Here is a 12938-nt window from a genome sequence, read left to right on the forward strand (position 1 = left end):
TAACGTTTAATTAGAGAATAAAAGTTTAAGGTTGTTATCAGGATACTGAGAATGGATGTACTTGCAGTATGTCAATACAATCTGTAACATACAATATTAAGGTATTTACCTTATTGATTAATGAAACAGAGTACTCTGGAGAACTCTTGTAGCTGAATGTTAATATTATTTATAAAAACATATTTGATATCACATATATGGTATGGTAGATAAGTAGCACATCCTGACATATAATTTACACATTCAAATAGAAATGTAAATTATCTTAATGTAATCACTGCAAATTTGCTCTGTATTGTTTTATTAATCTTACAACTTTAGACTTTCCCTGATTCTACCATGATTATAGCAGGGTACCAATTTAAACTTTTTAAGATATTCAAACTTTTTACGAGAGCTTTCTCCCAAAATGGGCAAAGTTAAAATGAAGAAGAAAATCATTTCTAGATTATTTAGATGAGTCTGTTGTCATTATAACTGAAATCAGGAATGGAATATACGATTTACTTTTCAAACGTTAGCACTGAACTTACTGGTCATAAAGACAAAAATGAGAATGCTCTTACATTATTCTTACTGATAATTAGTTGGAAACATACAAGATTTCTACAGATATTTTTTCTCTCCTATAACCCTTTGAGTTATTCTATAAACTATAAAGAATAATCCATTCTACCTGACATTTTGTGTTTCTCCTTAAAAATTTGTGTCAAAATCTATTTTATTCTTACAACTTTTTCTGTATTGTTGTAAGATACTATCATCACAGACTGAGCCTAGCTGGGAAGATGAAAGATTTCTTCCAAAGATGATATTCCAAATAGGTCACATCCATAAGCACTGGAGATTCTTTATGCTTGTGTTGCTTAAGATAGCAAGAAAAAATATCCTGGATTTGAATACTTGTGCCGATGATGTTATATTTATAAATTTTGTTGAATTACTTGACTTCACTGAGAATAATGTTCACATTTGAAGTGTGGTACTAACAATATATACCTTGAAGATTTGTTGTAAGGTTTATAACATAGTAAGCTACTGCGATGATCTAAATGTTTGTATCCTCCCAAAATCCGTATGTTGAGAATCTAATGATAATGTGATGGTATTAGATGATTATATTCCAATGACCTTAAGAATGGATGGGTTTAGTGCCTTTAAAAAGAGGCCTCAGAGAGCTGCCTTGCCCCTTCCCTCATGTGAGAACACAAGGAGAAGGTGCCATCTATGAGCCATAAAATGGGCCTCATCAGATGCCGAATCTGTCAGTGCCTTGATTGCTGAGGTCCCAGCCTTCGGAACTGTGAGAACTTAATTTCTGTTGTTTATAAGCTAGCCAGTGTAAGGTATTTTGTTATAGAGGCCAAAAGTGACTAAGACAGGTACTTAAAAAATACTTGGTGAATCAATGCATCTTTGAAACTTGTATGTAAAATCTTTGGCATACAGGAGACTCTAGAAAAAGGCTATTTGCAATAATGATTCTTTCCTGCTGTAACAAATTTATAAGCATTTAGAAAAAATATCGACCTGTTACCCTAATATAAATAATATTTTGGAGGAGAACAAGCGTTGGGATAATTTCATTTAGTTTTCTTTGCTTAAAGATATCTTACGTTAAGAACTGTGTTCTTCCAAAGATTCAAGCCCATGATATGAAACCACAAACACTGCTGAGGAATCAAAGGGCTTCCACAGTTTGTTTTGCCATTTTCTGATTGCTTAAGTGATATCAAGAGACCTTCCTCCCTATTTTGTAAAAAGAGCATGAAATATCAGAGAGAGCCCATGTAAAAACATACATCAGCTATCTATAAAGGCAGTCCTTTTCTGAGTCTAGGGATCAAACTGTTTTTTATATATTGTTTTGTATGATCTAAACATTGTAGTGTCTTTTGTGGCTTTTTTTTTTTCCTATGGGCTAAGTGCTCTGATGTTCAAGGAATAATATGCTGGCCCTAGTGCCACAGAGCTCTGTGTATAATTGAATTCTCACTTTAATTTCTTGTTCTCCATTTTCCGTGTGTTTGCAGGTAGCTGTGCTTCCGAGGCTCCATTCAGGTTGTTCAATAACTGAAAGACTCCTTGAGGGATCAAATATTTTTATGCCAATTTCTAGTGAGGCTAAAGTTTAAAATGAAATACCAAAACATGAGCTATAGCTTTATTCAGAAATTCACTTGTTCTCAGAGCCTTTAAATTGGCTATAAGCAAGGTCACTAAAACTGCATGAACTTGATCTTGTTACTTCTCAGCCTCCCAAGCCTCACAGTAACCTTGAGGAAAAGTTTAGTGTCTCCAAACCAAGCATTTGATTAGAGTTAATCCTAAATGCAAGGATACAATTATTTTACCTCCATTTAAATTTAAAATTCATTTTAAAACTTAAAAAACTAAAAGTATGTATTTGTTGTCATGTTATCTGCTACATTTGTAACATTGGTCTCTGAGTTATTTCACTAATTGCTTTAAAACCAAGGTTCAGAGTACTGAAATTGTGTGTACAGCTTTATTAATCCTAGTTTTGAGTTGGTCTTTTTTCCTTCCATAGGGTAACCTCAAACCTTGATTAGTTATTTAAAAATCAATATCTTATAAAGAGAAAATTGCTTTTATATTTTACTCTACAGTGTTTTGCTACACATAGCATTATTGGTTTAAACAAAGAAATGTTAACTGTTTAAATCAAAAGCAAACCTTATACATGGCTATGTACAGAAGATTCAGCGGGCGAAGGCTACTGTGTGGCGAAGGAAAACACATTACTGAAATAGTTTATCATCTACTGATTCTCCAAAATTCATTTAAAATCTGGATTAATTCTGCCAAGTCTGCTTATTGTGTTCTCCATGTGTCTTTGCATCTGTTTATTTTTTATGACACATGCGTTTAAGGGGTTGGTATTCAAAGACCTTAAACTTTCCAATCAGAAACTACTGATTCCATGATTTTATTAGAGGCTGAAAATATCCTTCGGATGCTCTTCTTTTTAGGAAGAATGTGGAGCCATTTCATAGTCAGTGTGCCCTTGTATATAACATGCTCACAGCAAAATGCTGAATCTCTGGAAGGGCCCATTTATTCTTAAAAATACCAACAGATTAGGCGTTGGAATGGTATTGAAGGATATCATTCCAAGATATTCAGGAAAACATGCAGAATATAATAGAATTAGGTTAATGGATGTAAACACCACCTGTTATAAAAAAGTAACTTTTAGCCCAGGTGTGGTGGCTCATCCCTGTAATCTCAGCACTTTGGGAGGCCAAGGGGGGAGGATCGCTTGAAGTCAGGAGTTTGAGAACAGCCTGGGCAACATAGTGAGACCCTCGTCTCTACAAAAACAAATTTAAAAATTAGCCAAGCATGGTAATGCGTGCCTGTGGTCCCAGCTACTTAGGAGGCTGAAATAGCAGATTAGGGAAGAGTGCTCGAGCCTAGGAATTTGAGGCTACAGCCAGTTATGATCAAGCCACTGCACCCCAGGCGGGGTGACAAAGTGAGACTCTATTTAAAGAAAAAAAATTTTTTAAACTGACCAGAAGTGTCTTGTTTTCCTCGAACTGAACATATTTTAATGTTTTAAGATAAATGTAATGCTTCTCGAATTAAAGCATGAAAGAACTGCTTGTTGTTCTTTCTGTGAAGCAATTTATAATTATTCTGCTAAATGGTGTAATTTTGTAATTACATGTAAGTAGTGCTGGGTTTTTTTTTTTTTTAACTTAATGTAGAATGTGGTTCCAAGCACTATTTTTTATTTATTATTTGTTTATTTATTGAGACAGAGTCTCTCTCTGTCCCCCAGGCTCGAGTGCCATGGCGCAATCTTGGCTCACTGCAACCTCCACCTCCCAGGTTCAAGCGATTCTCATGCCTCAGCCTCCCAAGTAGCTGGGATTGCAGGCATGCACCACCACGCCTGGCTAATTTTTTTTTTTTTTTTTTTTTTGTGCAGTGTCTCCCTCTTTCGCCCAGGCCGGAGCGCAGTGGCGCTATCTCGTCTCACTGCAAGCTCCGCCTCCCGGGTTCACACCATTCTCCTGCCTCAGCCTCCCGAGTAGCTGGGACTACAGGCGCCCGCCACTGCAACCAGCTAATTTTTTATATTTTTAGTAGAGACGGGGTTTTGCCAGGTTGGCCAGGTTGCTCTCAAGCTCTTGGCCTCAAGTGATCCTCCTCCCTTGGCCTCCCAAAGTGCTGGGATTATAGGCCTGAGCCATCAGGATTACAGGTGTGAGCCACCATGCCCAGCCCAAGCACTATTAAGAAAAGCTTTGGGGGCCCAAGCGCCGTGGCTCATGGCTGTAATCTCAGCATTTTGGGAGGCCTAGGCGGGCGGATCATGAGGTGAAGAGATCGAGACCATCCTGGCCAACTTGGTGAAACCCCGTCTCTACTAAAAATGCAAAAATTAGCTGGGTGTGGTGGCGCACACCTGTAGTCCCAGCTACTGGGGAGGCTGAGGCAGGAGAATCACTTGAACGTGGGAGGCAGAGGTTGCAATGAGCTGAGATCACGCCACTGCACTCCAGCCTGGCGACAGAGCAAGACTCCGTCTCAAAAAAAAAAAAAAAAAAAAAAAAAAAAGAAGGGCTTTGGGTTTAGAGTTAGTTAGACTTAGATTTATAACTCAGCTTTAACACTTAACCAGCTGTACGAGCTTGAGCAGAAACGAAATAAACTTTTTTCATTCTGTTATTGCAAGGATTTACAGAAGACAAATTCATGTTAGGAACTTCACATAGAGTAGAAATACAACGGATATTAACTGTCCCCTTTTCTCTCCTCTATTAAAAAATGCATGTGACTTGCTCTTTCAGGGTGGATGGGGAACAGCTGAGATATAACTGGAACAAACTAGATAGCTGATAGGTGTCACTACTCTGGACAGAAGGTACTGGCCCACTGGAAAGGGCTTAAACTAAGCAGAAAATGTCTGCAGTGAAACACCAAAAAAATCACAGTCATTGAAAAAGTAGTAATGTTTAAAAACTTAGTGAATTTCAAAATAATATCAACATGAGATTTAAATATAGTAAAGCTGATAGCTAAGAACAGCTGAGGGGGAGGGAATGAAATGAGTGTTAACACAGTCAGGATATAAGGAAACATCTATGTTGATTTTTAATATTTAAAGGATTTTTTTTCTCTCTATTTACTACTTAATAGGATGTAATTTATTCATGACTAAAAGGTGAATGTGTTATAATGCTTTTGGAGTCTAGTATTTGGCTGCTTGTTTTAAAATAAGTTTATATGATGGTTATCTTGGGTATCTGGAATTTTTATGAGCTTTCTAGGCTCTTGTAGTAGGAAGCAGTACATGAATTAAAAATAAAGGCATGGTACAAATAAAAATTAAAAAGAAATATGGTCAAAAAGTAAAAATGAATTTTCTAACAGTAATGGTGATAACGTTATACTTTTCCATAATAATAATTCTATAATAGAATATTATGATTATCACACTTTGCAGGAGAGAAGGGATTAAGGATGTTGAAAACATGAGTAAGTAGCTGTGTGTAAAATGTGCAGAAGTTTGTCTCATAGGATGTTGTAGAAATAGGAGCTACTATGAGAGGCATTTGTAATATAATAGAGAACAAATGAACTTGGAAACTCTAGACCATTTTTCAAATTCTAACTAAGTAGGAAAAGGACTTGAAAAAACATCTCTTCAAGGGGACATATAAATGGTCAACATGTATATGAAATGATGTTCAACATCGCTAATCACTGGGGAGATGCAAGTCAAAACCAAAATGAGATACTAGTTCATACCTATTAAAATGGCTATTATCAAAAAACAAAAAGTGTCAATGAAAGTTTGGAAAAATTAGAAAGCTTGTAGACTCTTGGTGGGAATGTAAAATGACGCAACTGCTATGTAAAACAATGTTAAAATATAATTTCCATATAATCTAGCAATCCCATTTTTGGATATTTATCCAAAGGAATTGAAATTTGAATCTTGAAGAGATACTTACACTCTGATATTCGTTGTAGAATTATTCACAATAGTCAAAATCTGGAAACAACTTAAATGTCCACTGATGGATGAAAGGAAAAAGAACATGAGGAATATACATACAGTGAAATATTATTCAGTCTTAAAAAGGAGAACCCTGCTGTATGAGAGAACATGAATGAACTTTGAGGATATTATGCTAAGGTAAATAAGCCAATCAAAGAAGGACAAATACTGCACGATTCTACTTACATGAAATATCTAAAATAGTCAGACTTTTAGAAGCTGAGAGTAGAAAGGTGATGGTTGTGGGCTGGCAGGGAAGGAAAATGGGAAGTTGCTGTTCAAAGGATATAAAGTTACAGTTATGCAAGATGAAAAAGTTCTAGGTAACTTCTGTACAGCTTGTTTCTATAGTAAACAATACTCTATTACACACTTCAAAATTTAAGAGGGTACATCTCATGTGAAGTGTTCTTGCCACAATTAAAAACACTTTATGGCTGGGCGCGGTGGCTCATACCTGTAATCTTAGCATTTTGGGAGGCCAAGGCGGGCAGACTGCCTGAACTCTGGAGTTTGAAACCAGCCTGGGCAACAGGGTGAAACACCGTCTCAACTAAAATACAAAAGAAATTAGCCGGGGCCTGGAGGCTTGCTCCTGTAGTCCCAGCTACTTGGGAGGCTGAGGCAGGAGAATTGCTTGAACCCAGGAGGCGGAGGTTGCCGTGAGTGAGCTGAGATCATGCCGCTGAACTCCAGCCTGGGCTACAGAGCAAGACTCTGTCTCTACAAAAACAAACAAACAAACAAAATAAAACAAAAAAACCACTATATACATATACACACACACACACATAAATATATATATATGTGTGTATATATATATATATATACACACACACAGATGTATACTATATATATTTGAATTGGTCTGAACCAGTTTAAGTGTTTCAGGAATTTTATTACTGTTTCTACATAAATTTGTAGAAATTATAATGCATTTATATATTTGCTTAAACTTTAAAAAAATTATAGCAATAATATGAGTTCGATGTAGAAAATTTGGAAACCATGTAAGAGCATATGTAAAGAAGAAAATAAAAATCACTGATAATTCTACATTAAAGATGTAGCCAGTGCTGGCATTTTGGTGCTTTCAATCTTGATTTGTATTTGGGTATGCATGAACAAAAGTGGAATCATATTGTGTACATTTAATATTATAATCTTCTTCTCATTATTATTATATCATGAGCAATTCCCATGTTATTAAGTGTCATTTGAAAGCATTTTTAGTGGTTGTATAATAATTTGCTCTATGTACAAACCACAATGTATTAGACAATTTCCCATTTATTGGATATTTGGTTATTTTCTCTCCCCCCACCCATTATAAATATCTGTAATGGCAGTCCTTAAGCAAATTTGTTTCTGCTCATTAAAAATTCCCAAAAGTAAAACTGTTGAGTCAAAAGGTATAAAAAAGTAAAGATTCTTAATAAAAATTATAAAATTGCTTTCCAAAAAATTGTCTTGACTATATTATTTACTCTCATTACTTTTAATGACAAAAACCTCAATTGCTTTTGCACCAACCTAACACATACTTATGTAATTTCTCAGCTCTTAGAGTTTCTCCAACTACGAGAAACAGCACAAAAATACATATTTTATTTTATGACTTCCATATTCAATAGTGTCACTGATATCACACTTCATTCTGATCTTAAACAACTATAAAACTGGACATTATAACTGTTCGCACATATTGAACAACCAGAGATATGGGATTGTGATCTCGGAGAGAAGAAAAACACATGAATTCCACCCCTGGATTGTTCTGGGTGTGCTGTCTGGATGTGGGTGTAGAATGGAGAAGCTGAAGCAAAAGGCAGGAGTACAGTTGTGTCGAGAAAGCAGAATTCTGAGTTTGGGCTGCTTTACTATCTGGAATTTGCAGGGCATAGTTCTAGAGAGGAGGCAGCAGCAAAGACGGCAATGTGAGAAGCCTGAGTTGGGGTTCCCCACATGATCCTTAGTCCTTGGCTAACAGCTAGACTACACTGCATGGGGCAAAACATACGAGGCCCAGTGAAGAGACGCTACTGCAGGACTGGGAGATGGATGGGAGTGTCAGAGGTCATGCAGTGCTAGCAGAAGGTGGAATTCTGGCCCAGCAAAAGTGGGAGAAATAACTAAAAACTTTGGGTGTTCGCTGAGAACCACAATTATATAAATTGACTTTTGGTATAGAGTCCTGTGATTTTATTTATTTATTTATTTATTTTTGAGATAGAGTTTGGCTCTCGTTGCCCAGATTGGAGTACAGTGGCACAATCTCAGATAACTACAACATCTGCCTCCTGGGTTCGAGCGATTCCCCTGCCTCAGTCTCCTGAGTAGCTGGGATTACAGGCAGACGCCATCACGCCTGGTTAATTTTTGTATTTTTAGTAGAGACGGTGTTTCATCATGTTGGTCAGGCTGGTCTCAAACTCCTGACCTCAGGTGATCTGGCTGCCTCGGCCTCCCAAAGTGCTGGAGATTTTATTTTTTATTTATTTTTCTTTTAGAGATGACATCATGCTCTGTCACCTAGGCTGGAGTTCGGTGGTGTCATCATAGCTCACTGCAGCCTTGAACTCCTGGGTTCAAGTGATCCTGCCACCTCAGCCTCCTAAGTGGCTAGGACTACAAGTGTGTGCCACCATGCCCAGATAAGTTTTAATATGTTTTTTTAGAGATGGGGTCTTCTATGTAATAAAATGCCCATGCTGGTCACAAATTGCTGGCCTCAGGCGATCTTCCTACCTCAGCCTCCCAAGTAGATAGGATTACAGGGATGAGCTACCTCATCTGGCTAGAGTCCTGTGATTTTTAACACACATGAATATATATGATCTACCACCACAATTGGAATACAGAAAATTATACAGTAATTTATAATATTATATACTCATGATTATATAATAATGAAACAGATAAAACACATGAAGATATGATTCATCCACACAATTGGAATACAGAAAATTATATAGTAATTTATAATATTATATATTCATGATTATATAACAAAACAGAAAAAAATCAAACAAAAATAGTGTGTATATATTCCAATACTTAAAGGAAAAAATGTGCATAACAAAAAAGCAAATATGAATTCTCAGTGGTGAAATAAAATTTTGAAAAAAACAAATGAAGATTTTTAGTATAATATTGAAGATTAAAAAATAGTGAATGGTCTTTATAGCAGATTTAATACTGCAAGAAAAAGGGTTGGCATTCTTGAAGTTAAATTAATATTAATTATCCAAATGGAAAAAATGGGAGAAATATTTAAAAAGTATGCCAAGCCTCAGCTTCCTGTGGAACCATATCAGGCAATGTAACATACATATATTAGAGTCCTAGAAAAGGGAGAGAGGGAGAGAGAGAGAGAGAGAGAGCAAGAGAGCATGACAAAAAAATGTTTAAAGAAAAAATGGCCAAAGATTTCCTAAATTTGGTAAAAACAGTCAAATTATAGTTTCAAAAAAATCAGCGAAGGCTAAACAGGATAAATAAAAATAAAACCAACATAGGGTGAAACTGCTAAAAACCAATGATAAAGAAAATATTTTGTTATCAGCTCCTGCAAAAAGAAGAATACAAGAATTACAAATTTCATCTCATCAGAAGTGGTGGAAGTCAGAAGTCAGTGGGATTACATATTTGACATGGTAAAAGAAAAAAATATTCTAAATTGAAAGTGAATAAACATATTTTTACATACACAAAAGCTGAGATTTTGCCAATCTGAGTTATAAGAATTCATTAAGTTTTTATGCTAAAAATCAGATGGAAACATGATAGAATAAAGAGAAATAAAGAAATAAATAGTATTTGTGTAAGTTAATGACAATAATTTTTCTCTTAGTTTCTTTAAAAGGCAAATAATTGCTTAATACAAGATAAATGGTTGTGAGGACTTTATAGCATGAACAGCAGTAAAATGTAGCACAATATAAACAATAGCAAAAGGAGGCAGAAGTTAAAAATTATACCATTCTTACACATTTTTCATGACCTGACCTGGTACATTAAGTAGATTGTCATAGTTAAGAATGTATATTACAATATAAAAGCAACCAATAAAATTATACAAAGAATAATAGCTAACAACCATCAATAAAATTAAAAAGAATACTAAAATGAAGGTAGGAAAGGAAAAGCAGAGAAACAAAAATAGATGAATTAAATAGGCAAATACTAGCTAGATGGTGTATTTAAACGCACTGTATTGACAGTGTGAGACAAAGTAACACATAAGATGGATGTTTGCTTATTTCTGCTCACTAGCATACTTTCACCAAGCCCCTGACTCCAGAAGGATGCTTTGAAGACAACACAGGATAGAGCACACAACCCCCCACCTCTCTTGCCTAAGTCACTGTATTTCTTAAATGACCCTAGTACTTACCTTTACCTACAGATAAAATAAATCTGATGGGGTTAGTGATTATGTTTCTGTAATCTACAATAGAATGTACTTTTTTTTTTTTCTTTTCTGAAACAGGGTCTTACTCTGTCACCCAGGCTGGAGTGCAGTGGCACGACCTTGGCTCACCACAACCTCCGTCTCGCCGGTTCAAGTGATTCTCCTGCCTCAGCCTCACTAATCACCGGGATTACAGTTGCCCGCCACTGCGCTCAGCTAATTTTGTATTTTTAGTAGAGAAGGGGTTTCACCATGTTGGCTAGGCTGGTCTCGAACTCCTGACCTCAGGTGATCTGCCCACCTCGGCCTCTCAAATTACTGGGATTACAGGCTTGAGCCACTGTGCCCAGCCTAAAATGTACTCTTCATACAAACCTTGATGTGATACTGCTTCACTATTGCAATAAGGTTTGGTGTGATTTTGCACATGCCGAACTTCCACAACCCATATATAAACTGTGAGCTAAAGCACTGCACTAGAGCTGTCTGAGTAACTCTCTAAGGGGCTGCTCTCCAGCCCTAGGCCTCAGTCTACAATCTTCAGTAAGACTTCTCAACAAAATTAACTTTAATTCTTTAAAAGCTTGATGTTTTTCTTTAGTTGACAATAGTCATGTTAATGTAATACTAAATAAAGGGTAGGAAATTTTAGACTGCATATAAAGGCAGCTTCTTCTGTTTTTAAGAAAGATGTACTTTATATATAAAGACACAAATAGTATAAAACATTTGCAAAAAAGGGTATGTTCTATAAACAGTAACCTAAAAAATGTTTAACATCAAAGTGTACTTCAAGACAAGAAACATTACCCAGAGACAAGGATATTTAATAATGAAACAAGTGGCAATTCATCAGCCGTACATGACACTCCTAAATGCATGTGCCTGTAGTAACAGAGCTTTCAAATCCATGTAGCAATGACTGATAGAAGTAAAAGAACTATGAGAATCCATAATCATTGCTGAATATTCTTAGATACCTCTCTCAGTAATTTATATAAAAGTAGAATAAGGAATAGAGAAGATAATATGAATTATATCAACCAACTTTACCCAACTGATATTTCTTGAATCTTATACCTCAAAACTATAAAACACACATTTTTCAAATGCACATGGGATGTTCACCAAGACAAGTATACCCTGAGCCTTAAAATTACTCTCTTATAGTGAGTCTTAGTATAAATACATGTAAAATATTTAAATCTTACAGATTAAGTGAGATTTAAGTTAAATAAGGGGCATAAATTAGAAATAAATAGCAATGAGATATCTAAAAAATCACCAAGTATTTATAAATTAACAGCACACATATAAACACTAGTGAAACAAAGAAAACTCAGGATAAGAAACAGAAAATATTTGGAACTAACAGTAATGAGAACACAACATATCAAAACTTTGGGGTTGCCGCTACAGCATGGCATGCAGATGGATACATAGACTTAAATTCTCCATTAGAAAATAATATAGGTTTAAAACTAAGAATCTAAGTTCAACTTAATGGACTAGGAAAAAAAGAGCAAATTAAGCCCAAAGTAAGCTGAAGGAAGGAAATAATATAAATAGGAGCATAAATCTATAATATAAAAATACACAGATCAATAGAGAAAATTAACATGGCTAAGAGAAGATTCTTTGAAACAATTAATAAAATTAATAAATACCTAGCAAAACTGAATACGAAAGAGGGAAACAAATTATCAATTAAAAAATAAAACATTGGCTCTCATTTCATAATCTACAGATATAAAAATGAAACTACATTTTGACCAAAATAACAAAAATAGAGTTCCAGAGAACAGCAAAGAAGCAGTAGAAATCCGGTAGAACACAGAGACCAAGGATGGTCACACAGAGAAGAGAAAAGAACACCTTGCCTGTAACACTCCATCCACCTAGTAAGCTCAAAACCAGGAGGGAATTATTTCTGCAGGGAAAAGGCCAAATAGGCACAGTGCCCCACCTACCTGGACTGGACAAGCCCCATGCAATCTGAGCTGCCATCATTGTTGCACTGCTCTCCACGCCCTGGGGCTGAAGGCACAGTGGCATATTGCCATTCCTGGCTCCTTGCTGCCGCTGCACCAGGCCTTAAAGAGTCTGGATTGTTGCTGTGTCCCTCCCATCCCATTGTCCAGAGTCACCACTGCATGGTACTTCATTCCTTGAAGCTCCAGCTGCCGCTATACCTTTTTGGCTCCACTTCCAAACTTGCAGCTGTGTCCTTCTCCCCGGGGCCCAAGCTTCTGTTGCATCCCATTGATTTCCAGAGCCATGCCAGTTTTGCATCTTGCCCCTAGAGTCAGAACCACAGATACTTCTTAGCCCTCTGGGCCTGAGCTGCTCAGATGTGCCTCAGAGTGGTAGACCCCAGCTTATTGAAAAAACTGCATCCAATTCAATTGTGTCTTGGAAACTGAACCTGCCCCTCAAGTCCCAGATGCTACAGTAGTTTCAAAAGACTCTGAGACAAGAAACCGAGCT

This window comes from Pan troglodytes, chromosome 3 (genome assembly GCF_028858775.2).
Source record: "Pan troglodytes isolate AG18354 chromosome 3, NHGRI_mPanTro3-v2.0_pri, whole genome shotgun sequence".
Lineage (NCBI taxonomy): Eukaryota > Metazoa > Chordata > Mammalia > Primates > Hominidae > Pan > Pan troglodytes.